This window comes from Canis aureus, chromosome 7, assembly GCF_053574225.1.
Source record: "Canis aureus isolate CA01 chromosome 7, VMU_Caureus_v.1.0, whole genome shotgun sequence".
NCBI classification, from domain to species: Eukaryota; Metazoa; Chordata; class Mammalia; order Carnivora; family Canidae; genus Canis; species Canis aureus.
In genome coordinates, this window is record NC_135617.1 from 763,028 (window position 1) to 783,274 (window position 20,247).

The 20,247-nt window shown below is 42.1% G+C and overlaps 1 protein-coding gene and 1 pseudogene across 1 annotated transcript in view; both read left to right on the forward strand.

The window, feature by feature from the left end:
• FRK (fyn related Src family tyrosine kinase) overlaps positions 1 to 20,247 on the forward strand; it is a 96,105-nt gene that overhangs the window by 847 nt on the left and 75,011 nt on the right. The window lies entirely within an intron of this gene.
• On the forward strand, positions 1,114 to 3,002 carry LOC144316948 (ATP synthase peripheral stalk subunit d, mitochondrial pseudogene; annotated as a pseudogene).

Here is a 20,247-nt window from a genome sequence, read left to right on the forward strand (position 1 = left end):
GGGGAGGGGGGGAGGGGGCGCACCTGCCCGCAGGCCGGGCCGTGAGTACGCGGGCAGGGGGAGGGGGGAGCGCACCTGCCGGCAGGTGAGCCGTGAGTACGCGGGCAGGAGCAGGGTCGGGGCCAGTCGGGATGACGGCCTGGCCCTCGCAGGGGCGCCGCAGGCCTCCCTCAAGTCACACTGTCAAAGCCAAGTCCAGCTCTCTGGGTCTGGAGACCTCTGAAGCGCCAGCCCCTGCCCACCTGGGCACCCACAGGGCCCGCGAGCACCCAGGGTGCTAAGCTTTCACTGCCCTTTCCCAGTGCGACCGCGCCCAGACCTCGTCCTGGGAGCGCAGGTGGGGACTCGCGCCCCCACTGGTGATGCGCTCGAGGTCATCAGGGTCACAGGCTGGCGGCGCCAGGTACTTGGGAGGTTCCACCAAGAAGGACGATATGACGGCCGCGTCCCCCAAGGGCTGGTGAAGAAATCCCTGAGAACCGTGGTGGCCGCGCAGAGGAAGGCTGGACGCCCTTGTCCCCTCGCCATCGGGCCGGTGCGGGGCCTGGCTGTGTGGTCCTGCGAGCGGGAGCCGGGGGCTGCGCTCCTGGCAGGTGGACGTGAGGGAGGTGCAGCCCGGCCGCGGGACACGAGGTTCAGCAGGACCAGGAGCAAGTGGGGACCGACTGGCCCCGACCCTGCTCCTGCCGGTTCCAGCGAGACCCAAGGCCGGGAAGGGCGCTCGACCCATTTTACAGATGGACCCTCAGTAGAGGAAAGACGCCCCAGGGGGCCCGGGGCTTCTCACAGGGCTCCCCTTTCTAGGAGGGCCGCGCCACCCGCTCCTTGCCCAGGAGTAAAACAGCAAGGAGGTGCCTTTGGGGCAGCACTGCCGCTTTCCAGACCCAACTACGAATCCGAGCGAGTCGGGTAACCGCGGAGATTCCTTCCAACCCCAGGCCTTCTTTTGTACCTAAGTGGAAATGAATTGAAATCTAGACTCCTGGTGAATGGAGTTGTTCTCAAATGCCACGATCATATGTGTAAACATTTGTTTTCTGGGACAATCTATAGGAAATACCTTATTCTTTTTTTAAAAAAAGATTTTATTGGGGGTCGGGGAAGGATCTCAAGATGGCTGGGTGAAAACTTGCTCTAAAAACCATTGACTGGGTAGCTTTTGGGGAGATCATACCCCGAAACCAGAAGGCCATTGCCAACTCCCTGAAATCCTGGAATGGGATGCTTGCCTCCAGGTTGGCTCCTCTTCCTGAGAAACCACCTGCTGTCGACTGGGCTTACTACAAGGCCAGTGTGGCAGAGGCTGGCTTGGTAGATGACTTTGAGAAGAAGTTTAATGCCCTCAAGGTTCCTGTGCCAGAGGATAAATACACTGTCCAGGTGGATGTTGGGGAAAAAGAAGATGTGAAAAGCTGTGCTGAGTTTTTGTCCCTCTCAAAGGCCAGGATTGAAGAATATGAAAAAGAGCTGGAGAAGACGAAGAACATAATTCCATCTGATCAGATGACCATTGAGGACCTGAATGAAGTCTTCCCAGAAACCAGATTAGACAAGAAGTATCCCTATTGGCCTCACAAGCCAATTGAAAATTTATAAACTTGAGTTGGGGAGAAAGCCCCGGCCCTCATATTATAAACATTGGACATTAAAAATAATGATACGGTGTAAAAAAAGAAAAGATTTTATTTATTCATGAGAGACAGAGACACAGAGAGAGGCAGAGACACAGGCGGAGGGAGAAACAAGCTCCATGCAGGGAGCCCGATGTGGGACTCGATCCCGGGACCCCGGGGTCACGCCCTGAGCCGAAGCCAGACGCTCAACTGCTCAGCCTCCCAGGGGCCCCAGGAGATACCTATTCCCTGAGCGCTTACTTTATGTTCTTACTCCTCCATGTTCAGGGTGCAGTAGGTCCGGCGTTAGGTACGCTCGGTGTTCGGCAGCCCCTGTGCATTCTACACAAAGGAATACCAGAACATCACGGGAGAGTCTTGAACTCGTAATCTACCCATATTCTTATCATTCCGTCTTTCATTCATCATGACTCGGGCACTCTTTAATCCTCACCCCCGATTTCCCGCATCCCCCCCCCCACACATCCCCTCTGGTAGCCGTGTTGGCGCTCTAGTTAAGAATCTGTTTGCTGGTTTTACTCTCTTTCCCTTTGTTCATTTGTTTCTTGAATTTCACATATGAGATCATATGGTGTCTGTCTTTGACTTACTGATTTCTCTTCCCTTTATACTCTCTGGCTCTATCCATGTTGCAAATGGCAAGATTTCATTCTTTTACGACTGTATCATATTCCATTATCTATCATCTATCTATCTATCTATCCATCCATCCATCCATCATCTGTCTATCTTGCTATCTGCGTAGATCTCTCTCTCTCTCCCCCTCTCTCTCTTGTCTATCTGTATCAGATCTCTATCCATTCATCTACCAATGGACACTTGGGCAGCTTCCATAGTTGGGCTATTGTGAATAATCCTCCAATAAACATACAGTTGCATGTATCCCTTTGAATTAGTGTTTTGGCATTTTTTTTAGTAAATATGCAGTAGTGTGATTACTGGATTACAGGATGGTTTTATTTTTGTTTGAGGAAGCTCCGTACTGTTTTCCTCTGTGGCTGCACCAGTTTGCATCCCCACTGACAGTGCACAAGTGTTCCCTTTTCTCCGCATTCTAGCCCCCACTTGTTGTTTCTTGTGTTTTTGGTTTTAGCCATTCTCAAGGTGCGAGGTGATAGCTCATTATAGTTGTGATTTGCGTTTCCCTGATGATGAGGGATATGGAGCATCTTTTCATGAGTCTCTTGGCTCTGGAAGGTCTTTGTAGAAATGTCTGTTTATATCTTCTGCCCATTTTTTGAATTGGGTTATTTGTTTTTTGGGTATTAAGTTGTATCAGTTCATTATATATATTTTTTATACCAACCCTTTATTAGATATTATTTTCAAACATCTTCTCCCATTCATGGGTTGCATTTTAGTTGTGTTGATTGTTTCTTTCCCTGTGCTGAAACTATTTATTTTGATGTAGTCCCAATAGGTTGGTTTTGCTTTTATTTCTTGCTTCAGGAGACAGAGCTAGAAAAATGTTGTGAGGACCAATGTCCGAGAGATTACTGCCTTCCTTGTTTCCTCTTGGAATTGGTCCTCAGCAGTATTTCCGTGTGTCACTACCAACCTGTATCTCTACAGCGGGCTCCCCTTGGGATCTTCACATCCACTGGCATAAAAGCTCGATGCCCAGAAGATGTTGGTCAGCCTGGGTTATTTCTTTGCATTTAAGTGTACACGATGGCCGTCATCTATGAACCTAGGTTCTCAAAGAGGGTTCTTGCCACCAAATGGCTAAATTCTTCAATACTTCCAGTGCAGGTAGCTGCAGCCTCTATAATTCCAGGCCATTTCAAGTGGTAGTGATTTAAACTTAGCGGGTAAGTCTCCTGAGTGAAGGGTATCCACGTGGCCCACACACAGCCTTCGTAGCCGGGGAGCTACCCAAAGATGGCTTTTTAATGTCTTTCTTCATTGAGTTTTTCAAAGTTGCATTTCATAGTTTTTCAAATACTGTGGAAGTTAACGTGGTTTATTTTACAGTGAGCTCTGTGTACAGTGTCGAGTAAAGGCGATTGTTTATATTTACATGCGTGGGATGAGAGGTAATGGGAAACCGGTGAAAATTGAGTCGTCTAACTCCTAATCAGACTAGTTTAATGCAGCGCATGTTAGTATTTATCTGTTTGTGTTTTTATTCTTGACTTGTCCGAATGAGAAAACAGTGCAGATACTTCTGGAGTTATCAGTGTCAGGGCAAATCGGTTGAAGGTTTTAGCATTTTTTTGTTTGTTTTTAATACAAGAAGTAGAGATGTTAAAAAAAAAAAGAACTATACTATTGTGAAAAGATAAAGCAATTTAGTACTTGATTGTTATTCCACCTTGAAATGCTTTATCTTTTCTAAATATCTTGCATTAAGTGATGTAATAAAACCATTCTTTTTTTATTTTATTTATTTATTCATGAGAGACAGAGAGAGAGAGAGAGAGAGAGAGGCAGAGACACAGGCAGAGGGAGAAACAGGCCCCATGCAGGGAGCCCGACGCGGGACTCGATCTTGGGTCTCCAGGACCACACCCTGGGCTGAAGGCAGCACTAAACGGCTGAGCTACCCAGGCTGCCCTAAAACCATTCTTAATGACTTATTTTCTCTCTAAGAAAAATTATTGTGTTTGCCTTAACTTTGATTTGAATTCCTAGATCCTTTCATAGATGAGTGCGAGTCTTCAGCATCTTCAACATGAAATTTCTCAGAACCCTTGCTCTCAGAGTCTGGTTACTCAGAACTCCTTTTACGTTTTTTATGCCCAGCAGATGGATGGATGGATGGATGGATGGATGGATTTATTTATTTATTTATTTATTTATTTATTTATTTATTTATTCATGAGAGACAGAGAGAGAGAGAGAGGCAGAGACACAGGCAGAGGGAGGAGCCGGCTCCATGCAGGGAGCCCGACGCGGGACTCGATCCCGGGTCTCCAGGATCACACCCTGGGCCGCAGGCGGCACCAAACCCCTGCACCACTGGGGCTGCCCTATGCCCAGCATTTTTAGAGACAAAGTTCACCCAGAAAATAATGGTATGGAAATTACATATAAATCGTGGAGGCCAGAACAACAGCTTTAAATTCCATGTTTTTACTGTAAAAAAAAGATTTAACTAATGCAACCTAGCAATGAAAAGCAAACTGATCAGCAATTGTACAGTTTGCACGTAGCAAATCATTTATCTACAAAGCGTTTAAAAAGTTCTGTGCCTAACTGTCTAAGTGTGCTTTAGGTGGTGCTCACACACTTTATACCACATTAAACTAGGAACGCATTCAGTGGGAAGCTTTTTCTCCTCTTCCCATCACCGCATAAAGGCAGATTATTTCCAAGTCCTCTCCTATTCACCATTTTATAAACTGCATTAAAAATATTTGCACCTTGTAATTTTGTTGGTAGTTTATGCTATGAAATAAAAGTGTTAGAATTTTATGACGTATAAAGGTAATGGAATTTCTCCCCATCTGTTTAGGGCATAGTTTCCTAATCGTGCTCCTCTTTAATATGTCAAACTAGGGTTCTGTCAAAATCTTATCTGACCTAAGGTCATCGCCATTGTCTGGCTGGAGGAAAGTAGCATTGAGAAATAAAGTGGTATATTCTCAGGACGGGAATTCTTTCACCCCCACCATTTAAAAATAGGATCGGAGCTTCAGGATTTGGTGAATACTGCTGAATTTAAGAACTACCCAATACGAGGTGGACAGAGTGTTCCTAGTGACCTTCACACTTGGGGTCAGTAGACTTCTTTCCCAGGCGGGAAGTGAAGCCACCTTTTGAATCTTATTAGTGAACAATGTAGCTTAAAAATTAAAACTATTATTAACGCATAAATAAAAGCATCAGAATATATATATATATTTTAGTTGAGTACGACTGATATACAATGTGACGTTAGATGCGGGTGTGCAACGTAGTGATTCACGAGTGTACGTCACGCTGTTGACCGCAGGTGCGGCTACCATCCGGCCCCGGTGTCGCTATCAAAATACCATTGACCATATTTCCCACGCTGTGCCCTTTATCGCTGTAACGTATTCATTCCACAACTGGAAGCCTGTATCTCCGCCTCCCTTCCATCCATTTTGCCCAAACCCGTCCTCCTCCCTCAGTTTGTTCTCTGTATAGGTCTGATTCTGCTTTTTGTCTACTAATTTGTTTTTTTGTTTGTTTAGATTTCACTTATGAGTGGAATCATATGGTATTTGTCTTTCTTAGCCTGACTTATTTCACTTAGCCTATTACCCTCTAGGTCCATCCGTGTCTCAGATGGCATGATCTCACCTTTTTTTTTTTATGACTGTGTAATATTCACACACACACACACACACACACAGACACCCCACATCTTCCTTATCTGTTCGTCTACTGATGGACACTTAGGTTGCCTCCGTGTCTTGGTTGTTGTGAGATAATGCCGCACTAAACACAGGGTGCATATGTCTTTTCAAATGAGGGTTTTCATTTTATTTGGGTAAATACCCATGAGTGGAATGTTTTGATCATATAATATTTCTATTTTTAAATTTTTTGAGGAACTAATAAAAAATTGTTTTTTTGAGGAACTTCCACTCTACTTTCCACAGCGGCTGTACCAAAGGCATCGGTATATTCACAAACCAATCTGACGTGTCCACTTCGAGTAGTTTAAGTCACTAGAAAATCACCTACAGGCGAGTCATCCTACATGGGACAGGGGCAGCCTTCTATGCAATAAAGTAGGACTGACTCTTGTTAAGCAACTCTTATGAGCTGTCTCCTGGGTCTGGAGGCTCCCAAGAGAAAAACAAACAAGGTTTTGCCCCAATTAACCGCCTGATTATCAGCTCAGAAAATTCCCTTTGGAGTCTCCAGCTCTCCGTGCTGCAGTGCGATACCGCTCTGCTGCAAATCAAAATCAGAGCAATCTTTGGGTTCTTCTGCTGGATATTTTAAGTAGGTCAAAATGTTGGTGGCATAGAATTTTAATTGAGATATGATGCTACTTACCCTTTTTCTGTGCTCATGAACACAGGCCATGGGACCAGATGATCTAGATTTGCATCTGGCTCTGTCATGGCTTAGCCGTGTGAACCTGAGCAAATTATTTGACCCCTCTGCCTCAGTTTCTCGTATGTAAAAGAGGAATAAAAGTGACGCCTATCTTGTGGGTCATTATGTGACATAAATGAGATTATTTGTGGGAAAAGCGCGCACCACAGAGAATCTGACGCGTAGGGAGGGCTTCATGAATGGTACCTATTATTGAGTCGTGTGGCTCCCCATTTACTTCTATCTAAATAGATCATACTTTGTGCATCCCGGCTGAGGCCTCAGCTCAGAAGATTTCTTTCCCTGGAAGGGGGTTTCACACGCTAGAGTCTTTTGCTCTCCCTCCCGCGGCCTGAGGCTTCGTGTGGGCGCGCTGTGCGGCCTGCAGTCCTCTCCCTCCTCTTTTCCCGCCAACTCTCCCTCATCTTCAGGCTCACCCTGTGTGTTCCTCTCTCTCTGAAGCCTTTCTCGACTTTCTGGACTAGGTTCGGTGTTCCTGTTTAGAACTTTAAACATCCTTTATGGTCATTGCTTATCTATTTTCTGTAAGACCATAAGCCGTTGGGGGTAGTGGGTAGAGAAGCCATTGCCCTGGGCCCTGAGCTTAGCGCAGCGCCTGTGCATGAGGATCACTCCTACCTGTTGCTTGGGCAAACGAGTAATTCGATAAATGTTTGCTTATCTGCAAATCTCAGATGTTTTCAAGAGTAGCTGACAAAGCCAACTTTTTTTTTTTTAAACAGTTCCTCTCTGAATTGTTTTTTTTACCTACCAGAAATATCTAATGAGTTTCTAAAGGCAAAGGGCATTTCGCATTATTTTCTCAATGAATTGTTCATGTCTTAATTTTTGATTAAACTCATAGTCATAATAGCATAATTTCCAGGTCCCAGAAATTAGTGGCTCTAATCCACTACTGGGAAAAAAAAATGCTTAGGGTTCACAGATTGCTGTGAATGTTATCCATAATGTAGAATGAATATCAAGCTGGAAACAGATTGTGAATCTTATTGAAATGGTATTTAAAAATCACATACATACGCATTAAACTATATTATGGTTATATTTAGAGTAAAGAATTATTGGCTTGGGCTTTTAAATGGACAGAAAACCAAAACCCAATTTACAAAATTAATGTCATGGGCCAGACTTATAATTTCAGTTTTTATGCTTAACATACATAATTTCAAAACTATTATGTATGTGAAATATTTTTCAGATTGTGCACGCTGAAAGTTTGATGCTTTTACTGAATATTAATAGATTTTCACTGTCACATTCTAAAACATTACCAAACACAATAATTGTATGTTCTTTTTACTAGTTTTCTTACTAATTAGCTGCTAATTTCTCTGCAGCATTTTCTGACTCCCATTTTTAATGGGGGTTTTTCACGCTTGTTAGCACTGGAAAGATTGGCCAATTTTTCTGGGGGAAGGTCGTTATATAGATGGATGGTAGCTTGGCTGGTATTTTAGATCTCCTTATGGCTGTTTTCCTGACGCCTGCAACTTTAGTGTTAGTTTATGTGGATTATTTTGAAGATTAACGTAATAAGAATTTTAAGCTATATAGATGCAAATGTAGATCATGTGATCTGTAGTATATGCCTTCATGCTTATTTGACTAATTTCAGATGCCATATAGACTGTGCCTTGTGTATGATCTTTTTGTCATGTCATTTTTTTCTACAAACTTTTTTGATTAGATTTTCTCTTAAAAATTGAATTAGTTTTAGCGTTATATTCTTTAAGTTTTTATTTGTCTTCTTTTTTATTCATATGCATATTTTGTAATGCCTTTAAATTCAGACTAAATTTCTCAATTAGGGATTTTTTTCATGAATTTTGTGCCTTTTGAAGGGTAAAATGAGAATGCAATTCAGGAAGTGCTAAAGCTAAGAACTTTTGTAATTCAAGAACTTCTATCACTAAGAACTTTTAAAATTTATATTAGGTATCTATTTTGAAAGACATTTAGAATCTTACATCAAAATAAATATTTCCATTAACACAAATGTTGCATACCACATTGGCAGCATGATTTAGATGATTCAGAAGAATCCCATATGGCTCCTATGAAAGGCCAGTATTGTTGGTAGATTTAAAGTCACTCTGATGGGAGCACCTGGGTGGCTCAGAGGTTGAGCGTCTGCCCTCGGTTCAGGGCGTGACCCCGGGGTCCTGGGATCGAATCCCGCATCGGGCTCCCCACAGGGAGCCTGCTTCTCCCTCTGCCTGTGTCTCTGCTTCACTCTCTGTGTCTCTCATGAATGGATAAATAAATTCTTAAAAAAAAATAAAGTCACTCTGATGCTATTCCAATCTCACATACATCTTTTTTTCTATTTCTGAATATTGATCAATTTTGACATACCAAGATTCTCATTATAGGAGGGACTTATCTGGGGGGGGCTAGGCTGTCTCAGTCAGAAAAGTACACAACCCTTGACCTTGGGGTTGTGAATTTGAGCTCAACATTAGGTGTGAAGATTACTAAAAATAATAAATAAATAAATAAACTTAAATATAGGAGGGACATATCCCTGCAAGCCCCAGAATTGTGCTGCTTGAAAAGTCACTTCTAGGAAGTCATCTCTGGAGGATGCCTGTGTTATATCTATGATGGATGACTCAGGATACTTTCTCCAGAATCTTCTCAGCATTTCTAGTCATTGACTTTTATATAGTGGGACACATCAAAATGAATCGGACAGTGCTTCTTCTCCAGAGATTTTCAACAATCTCTGGAGGTAAGACAAATAAATCCAGAATGTATGTCAGTGCCCGCCAGCCAAAGACCACCAGGAATACACCTGTGCTGATGATACACTGCTCGTCGTGGGGAAGGAGAACACAGCAGGAACAACAGTGGACATCTTAGTAAGAGCATGTTAGAAAGGATGCATCATAGAATTTGGGGGTGTAATTTTGGGGAGGACTTATTTTTTATTTTTATTATTTTTAAATATTGTATTTATTTATTCATGAGAGACACACAGAGAGAGGCAGAGACACAGGCAGAGGGAGAAGCAGGCTCCCTGCAAGGAGCCAGATGTAGGACTCAATCCCAGGACCCCGGGATCATGCCCTGGGCTGAAGGCAGACGCTGAACCGCTGAGCCACCCAGGTGTCCCTTGGGGAGGATTTAAAGAAGCAAGGCTTCACCCTGGATTGACTGCTGTCAGAAAGGGGGGATAACTGTACAATTGGGTATTTTAATAAATTTTGATGAGAAGGAGGGAAGACTAGTTCAAGATTAAGGCTGCATTTGGTAGGGAAACAACATTCGCTCGTGGTAGCCAAGATAAGTGGATGTTTGGTCATTTTTGTGGTTGGATAGTGTCCACATTTTTGTGGGTATTCAGGTATGATTAAAAGATTAAAAGTCTGATCTTGTTTTCGACTTGCTCCATCATGGTCGCAGAGTGGCCTCATCTGGTGTTGGTGTTCTTTGAGGTTGTTTATGTTCAACAGGAGAACAGCAAGACCTAGTCATAGTGCACGGCCAGCTCTTGGATGTCAGGGGCTGTTTTTCTCAGCTAGCGTAAGATAGGTGCTGATGAATGCCGTAAGAGTAGCGCAAACCGTCATGTGGCATGCACTTAAAAAATTATTACTTAATGATTCAATGAAGAAACAAATACATAGATCAGTCCTGGTTTGGGAAAAATCATACGTTTCTTTCAGGGTTCAGCTCATAAGGCCCACCCTTTTCTAAGAAGGTTTTTCTAACCGTCATTGGAAGAATTCATAATTTGTTTTTCATATGATTTTGTATTTCTTGTTAATAGGACGATGGATATAAAGATGGAATTTTCTGAAAAAAAGATGGAATTTTCAATTTTGAAGGCATTCACACAGAGGTGTTATTAGATGTTACAGGAATAAGAATTGCAGAATATCATAGACTTCACGAGGATTATAAGAACCATACAGCGTGAGTCTAAGAAATAGGAGAAGGGGCCAAAGATCAGCTCTTTAGAAATGCCCATATTTCAGGTGAGCAAGCACAGTGTGCAGATCACAGTAATGGCCCTGTTTGTTCACACCTCCTTGTGTCCACACACTTTGGAGGTCTCCTCCCACCCAAACTCTCAGTTTGGCCAACTGACTTGTTTTGGCCAATGGAACAATGGTAAATGTGACAAAAACAGATATTGAAAATGCTTGTGTGTTGGGACTTTTCTGCAAGTACCATGAGAAAAAACCCGAGCAGACCCCCTGGACGATGAGAGACTGTGTGAAGAGAGGTATTCCTTGTCCCAACCGACTCTCCCGTTGACCGGAGAGTCATGGTCAAGCCCGGCTAAGATCAACAGGGCTCATCCCAGATCATTCACCTTCAGATTTGTGAGTTAATTGGATAGTGTTTTGAAGCAAAACCTAACAAATACAAGGAAGAAGAAGAGCCACTGCAAGAAAACAGTGAAGAATTCATGAAAGTAGAACAAAAACAAAGAGCATATTTTTCAAAATAAGAAGGTAGAATGTCAAGGAGATTTTTGGGTCAAATGCTAAAGAAAGACCAGAGTAATGAAAAAGAGGTAAAAAGATATTAGAATTTCCTGGAGATTACTGATGCCACTAAAAAGCAGTTTCATGAAGTGATTATGGACGATGTCATGAGGTAAAGAGAGTTTAACGAGGAGCTTCATGTTTCATCTAGGGCTCTGCCTTGGGGAGGTTGGACTGGGCTGAGCCATAGGAAACAGTATTGTATGACAGGGCTCTAGACTTGGGATTGGGGCCGTCCTGACACTCAGCTAAAGGAAAACAAAATCAAAAGAGGCAGTTGGGTGGGTTGGGATATCTGACATTTGGAGTTTGGGCTAGAGCAGGAATAGGTTGAGGGTTCATCTTTAGCAAAGTCAGTTTGGTCGTCCCAAAATTGTTGGAAAAATTAACGAGTTTTTCTCTTTGGTACTATACTCCCAAGTTTTGGGGTCGTGTAGGAAGATTGAACTCAGTCACTCGAACAGCTGCTTAAAAATACTTCAATACTTAATTATATACCTTGCATCTACATTTTTATTTAATTTTAGATTCTTTTTGCATCTACACTTTTAGTACTTGTTTTCTGCGGCAGAGTAGTGGTACTGTTTTGCAAAATAAAAAGAATGCACTCAGATCCATCTATTCCAAAATGCAATACATGGTCCTCTTTGCATTTTCCTATAGTTAAAAGGATATTCTTCTCTTGTAGCTTTAGGCTGTTCTAATACGGCGAGTACAGTGATATTTCAGATAAAAGCAATACAGAAGTGACTCAATATCTTGTATCTGTATTATGCAACAGTTTATTGGAAGTCACGCAGATACTGGTTTTGTTGCTGAATCACTTTGAACTCTGTGCTCTTATCAAAAGCCTAGCTTCAGGAAGCAGTCGTTTAACAAAATAGAAAGTCATGGTATTGATTTTGTTAGTCCTGGTAAAGTGGTAGAAAGCAAAATAGTTTCATAATAATTAGTGAAGATCAAAGAATCCCGACAGGTGGTTTTTCACTTATGATCATTTTGGTGCTTGATGAAACTCCTGATACCTTTTAAAGCATAATTGCCCATTTTCCAAAAAATTTAATATTATAAAATATTCTAGCTTATTAATGGCTTTAAAAACCTTATTCTTTTAAAAAACATGTTTCATAACTACAAATAATATGTGCAAGTTGAAGGTAAATCATAAAGCATAATGATCAATGAACCATTGATATTTGGAATCCATATAACCAGCTAGCCCATGACTGAGGCTACTACTACTAACGGCCCTATGAGTTCCTCCCCTGCGCCATCCCCGGAGTAAAACCTTTTTTCCTGGGAAATGTTGATCGCAACTCAGTTTCTGAGTCTAATAGCAAAAGATTAGAATCGCTCCAAGTGCCTATTACTAGGAAGGGATAATTTGTGGTTTATTACTTCATGGAATACTATACGATAGCGAAAATGATGAATTGAGTGGCATACAACAGCAGGGATGGATTGTGGAAGCATAATGTCGAGTGAAAAGAAGATTTCAAGAGATTGCATATAATATGATTCTATTTTATAAAGTCTACAAATAAGGGAAACCAAATAATATATTGTTTGAGTAGGCACACATGTTAGTAAACTATCAAACAAAGTAGGGGAATGATAAGCAGTAGCTATCTGATTTACTCATCTAAGGACCATAAATTCTATACTCCTGTAGGGCACTTAAATGATTAGAAGTCACTTGTGTCATGAGAAACTAAGGGTAGCAGAAATGCTGGCCAAAAGGTCACATACAAATATTGCGATTGAACATAGACAGTTCATGATGTTACCTTCCTCATAAAACTACTTTCATCGGATTATCCTTTAATATTACCCTCCTAACAGCATACATAAGATAGGAAAACATACAACTTTTGCCATTTCTATTGTCATTATCCACTATGACTTTTAAGATGCCCGTCCCCCAAATTTCAATGACAGTAATCCTTAACCTTCAAGAGACAGACTTGAGACAGTCTGCGAATCTTCTGAAACTACATGTAAAGTTTATGCGAAGTAGATTTGTGCATTTTTTTTTTTTTTAGGATAAGGGGTTATAGGCTTTATGATATTCTAAAAGGAACCATGTAAAAAATGTGTAGGAACCTGTGTTACAAAATTAGCATAGGCAAAGGTTGTTTCTCTTGAAAAATTATTTACTTCCTTATAGCAGATAATAAGAATTTTATTATACATCACATTTCTTTTAATTGTTAGGTACTGTGAAGCTCAGAGTTCAGTTAAATGCTTGTTTACAATAACCAGTTTTGACCTTAAGTCTGGCTTATTTTTTTCCTTCTCTCTCTCTCTCTCTTTTTTTTTTTTTGAATCCTTTTTTTGTTCTTATTTTATAGAATCAATGCTGAATTTTATGAGTCTGTTATTATAACCTACTTTAATACATGCATAATAATTATAATTCTAGGCATGTTTCACATTTTAAAATCTCAAATTAGAAAGAAAAAAGTGATTTTATATCTTTATATATTGAAGAATACATTTTTAAACTGTCTTTCTGAGCTTGATTGAGGGACTAATTCTAAGGCAAAGATGACAAGTTGTTGGATAGAATACAATCAGCGGTTGTTGGCAAAGACCCTACCCGGCCTCCTTTACGGGCCCCCAGTTTCTTTCCCTGGTTCTAACCCTGGCTGGTGCTGTCCCCTGCCCCTTACCTGGTTTGTGGCCCTGCTCAGTTTCAGTCGGGCCGACGTCACTGTTTGCTGGAGATTTTGACACAACCTCCCTGGCCTTGCTCCTGGTCCCTGGGATTGCGGGCAGTGTGCGTATTCATTGTGGTTATCTCATGATCTTCAGTGGGGCAGGAGAGGATCCTCGGTAGGGGCTTCAGCCCCGTGTCAGACCCATGTGCGTTTGAGGAGAAACGCACAAAGGAACGAAGACAAGGATTGAAACAAAGGGAAGGGGGGGAGTCAGTGGTTCAAAGTGTGGGTTAAAGGGGGCAGATGGGGGCGCCTGGGGGCTCAGCGGTTGGTTGAGCATCTGCCTTGGGCTCAGGGCGTGACCCTGGGGTCCCGGGATCGAGTCCCGCATCGGGCTTCCCACAGGGAGCCTGCTTCTCCCTCTGCCCATGTCTCTGCCTCTCTCTGTGTCTCTCGTGGGTCAATAAATAAAATCTCTTAATAAAAAGAAAGGGCAGGTGAATTTTTAATAAACGTCAGAAAAGAAGATATGAGGAACAAACAGAAGATCCCATAAGCAAAAATGAAAGAATACAATGCTGGTGTTGGAGGAACTTAAAGGAAGTGAGGCTGGGAGAAAGCAGGATAAGAAAGGAGATGGGTGAGGAGCCAGATAAGAGCTGGGCTCGGTGTGCGGCTGAGGGGGGACTGATGAGGGTGCCTTGCTACGAACCGAAATAAGTCGGACAGGTATGGGCGGGGGGGGGGCAACTCATGATTCCAGGCTTATGTTATTTTAAGAAACTATCCCTGGGCTTTTATGTTTGCGTTACATACACATTCATACTAAGGAGACCATGACAAGATGCGGTTTTCCAGCTCCCGCGTTGCTTTCGGGTCCGCAGCGTGGAAAATCAGATGCTGATTGTTGTCGAAGAAGGTGAACTACACCCTTTTCGTCTTGTGTCTACCTCCTTTTTGCCATCCAGGGACATACCACGCTTCGGCGTTGGTGATCTTTCACAGAGTGCACAGAAGACCACCCACAAACACGCGTCCACTGTTCGGGAAGTGAGACCCAGTAAGTGACTCGCGGGGCCTGAGGATGACTCGACCTCCTACGCTGTGTGCAAATCGCGTGGAGCAACCTCGGTGGTAGTGTGGGAAGCCTTTCACGTTAGTCACTGGAAAGCTGACTGCACGGGCAGGGCGGTGGAACTAAAGGCTTTGAGGGAATTAGAGGAAGCTGATCGCTTTGCTTGGTCCCAGTGATTAAGAAAGTCTCGCAAACAAAGTACCGACACTCTTGGGTGTGCTCCATTTTCCCTTCGGGAAGCCTGAGGGTTTTGTCGTTCGTTGACTTAAGAGTTGAAGAAAAGGCTGTTAATAACAATAACTTTTTTTTTTTTCTGATGACATGTTCCCACGCAGAATACGGAATTGCTTTTGGGGGAGTTAGAAGGACAAACAGGTGAACATACACAGAGGGAGGCTTCCACAAGCTTCTCCACGGTTCTGGTGATTCTTCCTGGGACACAGTTCACTGATTTTGCTCACCTTACTATACATTTACATTTAAAGTTAAGTGGACGGGTACTTATCGTGTAAAGCGATTGCATTCATTAAATGGACAAAATGCAATTTAAAAAAAAAAAATCTCTTTCGAAGGAATATTTTTCAGTTTGATTTTTGAAAGTAGTTTAACAGAAGTTAATCTTCTTCAAACATAAAGAGGGAATATCTCCCAGGAATTTTGGCTGAGTGGTTCTGGGAACGCCAGCCACGTCAACACGTATTTGGACTAACATTCTTACTGCGTTGTCATACCTGACGGAGCTCATTGAGCACACCGAGCGATTTAGTTTAGTATAGTAGGTATTTTGGGGAAAATGATCCCAACTCGTTTTTCAAACCTATGTTTTTATCCATTTGAACATATTCCAGCAACTTTTTGGTTGCTATGATTTTGTGCCATTGTAGAAACAGGAGTGTACGTAATGAATGGTTTAGGATGGTCCGGGAGAAAGTAAGCCTATTTGCTGAGGGCAACCCAAGGAATTGGCAAGATTCGCCGCATTCCTGGGGCTTACCTTATCTAATGGGATCTCAGCCGCTGCTGCTGCTGACGGGAGAGACTATCCCCACGACTCCAGGATTTGTCATGGAAAGAGGCTTTGTCCGAGCGAAGAAGGAAGGAAACTTGGTTATTTCTTCTTAAATTGCTGATCTGTTTTCAGAAACCAAGTATTTGTTCTGACAAACTTATTAGAAAAGGCCACATAGCTCTACTGCTTGTCCCTTTTCTATCCAGACGCTTTTCGGAGAATGGAAAACTGAAATGGAATCATGTTTACTGACACAGGGAGGTCATGATCCTTGAGAAAGAGAGCCTGGAAAGAGGAAAGAAAAACAGTCGAAAGGAAGACAAGATCACGGAGACTAAGGCTCGGCACAAGGGGGTGGAAAACAGTCCTTACATTTCTATTACAAAGACCAGGAACAAGTGCCAAAGATCACCCTGAACGTTCCTTCCTACTGTAAATAGAAACCATAGAAACAGACATTCACCTGCTCACTATTTACTCACGAACAGTTGTAGCAACACAAAAACTCAGAACTTGCTAGCTTGGCCGCCGATACTGGAAACCGTACGGTGGAGAGTGAAGGAGGACGTTGAACGATAGTTGTACTTCGAGCTACGTGAATTACATGATGATTCTCCTTATTTCCCCCCCCCCCTTTTTTTTTTGATTCAGGTGTTTGGTACTTTTAATCCAAATTTATTAACTATCATGCACAATAGTTTGCTAATCAAACAAGTTGCTAGATTTTAACTTTGAAGCAGGCTTTTCAGTCACTAATATTTGGTAGAAGGTTTCTGAAAGTATGTCTTTGATAGATGTGTAGGAATGAGTGATGACTGGGTCATATTGGAGAAGATTAAAAACTTTAGCAGGTTTAGAATGTGCCTGATTCTCAAGCGTGCTGTGGGTTCAACTGAAATTGAATGATAGGTGCTGATTCCTTATAAAAATTATTGACCTCTCTTAAATTCACCACTGCCATTTAAATTCTAGTTAGTAAAGAATTAAATGGCTTTTCAGACCTAATTTCTTCTTGGAAAGCTATGTAGCAGCCAACAAGATCAACATTCTTCACTTTTACAAACGACTCTTAACTCTTCCCTGATGGCTATTGCACGTTAATCTCCTCTCCTGTGGAGCAAACCTTTACAAAAGTTGCCTATACTTGGGTCTCTTTCCTTCTTTTCTCTCTCTCTCATTTTTACTTTTTTTTTTTTTTTTTTTTTTACAGAAGTATAGAAAACGGTATGTGCTCCGCCCCGTGTCTCGTCACTCTGCTTAACAATTATTCTATATGTTGGCAAATTGAACACCAATAAAAAATAAATTTATATATAAAAAAACCTATAGGGGAATATATTTCCTTGATGCATATTTATGTAATATAGCAAGACCTTATTACAGTGAACTTAATTTTTTGTCACCTGTGAGTAGCATCTATGTTAAAATAGTAAATTGAACACCAATAAAAAATAAATTAAAAAAATAAATAAATAAAATAGCTCTAAGTTCATTCTTCTACTCTCCAAAGAGAATTTCCTGCATTACATTTACTTCATAAAGAAAAGAAATGACAAATGAGAAACCTTTCTTCTCATATATAATAAGCCAAAAAAAATAAAAACAAACAAAAAAACAAAACAAAACAAAACAAAACAAAAAACCAATTACCAACACATGACAATTTATCTCATCCTGGTATTCCTTCTTCCTACCCTTACTCACACCCCCCACACTGGGTTGTTTTGAAGCAAATCCTAGACATCATATAATTCTTTCTGTAAATTCTTTTTGTAGGTGTCTATAAACATCATGAAATACTCTAAACAAACATCATTATGATGATCGCTCCTAAAAAACCAAATTCCTAATATCATTAAATATTCAGTCACTGGGAAACTTCTCATAGTCTTATAAACTTTTTGGTACTTTGTTCAAATGTAAATCTTGGTGGATTTGTTTTATGGCTTGTTTGTGAATCCAGATAATATCCCTATATTACCAATGGTTGATTTGTCTCATTTAATCTCCTTTAACGTGGATCCTTCCTCTGTGTTTATTTCCTTGAAATTTATTTCCTCTTCCTGTAGAATTCCCCACAATCTGAATTTTTCTGGCTGATTATCTCTTGAACTGACCGTAGGTTGACTTTTACTCTTCCCACTCCGGGAAGCTGCTCTTACCAAAGGTCATCAAGAAAACTCCATATTATAAAATCCATCGGTCAGTTCTTAGTCTTCTCTTTAATCGTCTTATTAACACTATTTAACACTCTTGATAATGCCACTGGCCTCTCCCAGGAGAGCCTCTCATCTGGTTTCTTCCTGTAACACCAATTGAGACATCTTTGCTTGGCTCCTTGTCTTCCGTCCGTCCACTCCATGTCAAGTGCCCAATCCTTTCCATTTTACTCCTCTTCCCTGCCTGTCCTCGCTTTCTTGGTCATGTCTTCAATTTGAGACACATGTATTCAATGACCTTGAATCATGACATGAATCAATGACCTTGACATCTCTCTATCTACCTGAAACTCTCCAAACTCCAGCCATTTCTTTCTTTTTCAAAAGATTTTATTAAAGATTTTATTTATTTATTCATGAGAGACCCAGAGAGAGAGGCAGAGACACAGGCAGAGGGAGAAGCAGGCTCCATGCAGGGAGCCCGATGTGGGACTCGATCCCGGGTCTCCAGGATCACACCCTGAGCCGAAGGTGGTGCTAAACCGCTGAGCCCCCGGGCTGCCCACTCCTGCCATTTCTAACTCTTCCGAGAGTGAGCCCCTGCATTCCTTTGATGCACCTGCCCCGTGAGGCCTTGTGCTGCTCTGTCAATGGCAACTCTGCCTTCATTTGCCCGGGACCAGATATCTTGGGCTCACTGTGACTCCCAATTTTCCTTCGTATGTCACGTGTGGTCGATTAGCACATCATTCTGCCTCTAGTTCTCAACATACATCCACGAATCCGCCGTCTCTCACCAGGCCTTGCCACCGTCTAGTCCAACCCACCCTCATCTTTCAACCTGGCTTTAGTGGGATGGTCTTCTAACTGTCCTTTCTGATTTGACTGTTGGCCTGAATACAGTCTTTACTCAACAACCCAGCAGGCAGAGTGACCCTGTTTAAATGACAAAATATTAAAATTACCTCTCTGCTGGAATTCTCCAGCTGCTTCCTATATCACTGAGCGGGATCCCCTATTTCCAGTAGTACCTTTCCGACTCCAGTCCTCCCCTTATCTTTCCTTGGCTTCATCTGGTTCTGCCATAGGACTTTTTTAGTATTTTCACTTAGACTTTGGAATGGAAAAGTAGCCTTTTAATTAGCTTGTGCTGATGTTTCATCTTTTTGACATTTTTTAGAAAAGATTTTATTTATCTACTCATGAGAGACCCAGAGAGAGAGGCAGAGACACAGGCAGAGGGAGAAGCAGGCTCATGCAAAGAGCCCGATGTGGGACTCGATCCCGGGACCTTGGGATCATGCCCTGAGCTGAAAGCAGACGCTCAACTGCTGAGCCACCCAGGTGACCCTGTGTTTGGCATTTCAGACTCATTTTCACTAATAAATGGTAGCCTGTGTCCCACTGCATGGTCTTTCTTGCTCAAGGATTTTGAGTGCAAGAAGGGAAAATCTGGGGGTTGAACAAAATAGTGTCTTGTACTTCTAATAAAATCAACAAAAGTCTGTAGTATTGATAGACAGGCATCTAGATTTCGGTTCTAGGCATTTCAAAATCCTTGACATTGAATTTAGCTTTCTCCTGTTTATATCTTTAACGAAGAGTTTCTCTCGATGAATTCAATGCAGTCAGTGCACATCTAAAAATAGTTCTAAGCACACAAAAAATTATGAGCTCGTTCTGTGTTGTCATCATGTAGAATTACTCTCTGCACCTCAAGTAGGTTTCTCCCTCCCCTAAGAAATTAAACACAGACATGAGATATAAATGACTACGTGTTTGCTGTAAGGCTATTGGACGTTTTAGTTGTAATTAACAGAATTTCTAATATTAACCAACATTAGTTAACAGTGTAACGTGCTTAAACATGGAACGTAATACCAGTGCTCAGTAGATGAGGCATATTCATCAATATACCTCGTGCCTATTAAAGATTTCTTTCTGAAGGCCACACTATTAAACAGGTTTATTGTGCCTCCCACCATGAATTTTGAGTTTCCTCCTCTATTCATTCTGTGGACGTTACTCCTTCCTTAAGTCATGATGGCGAGAAGGACGGGCTCCAGGCCCGCGTCAGCAGAACGGAGACAGGTGCTGCCCCGGGCTGGGGGGGGGGGGGGGCGGCGTGGAGGCTGGAGGTGTGGTTCTGGGGGATGGAGAGCGTCGTCTGGCTTTGA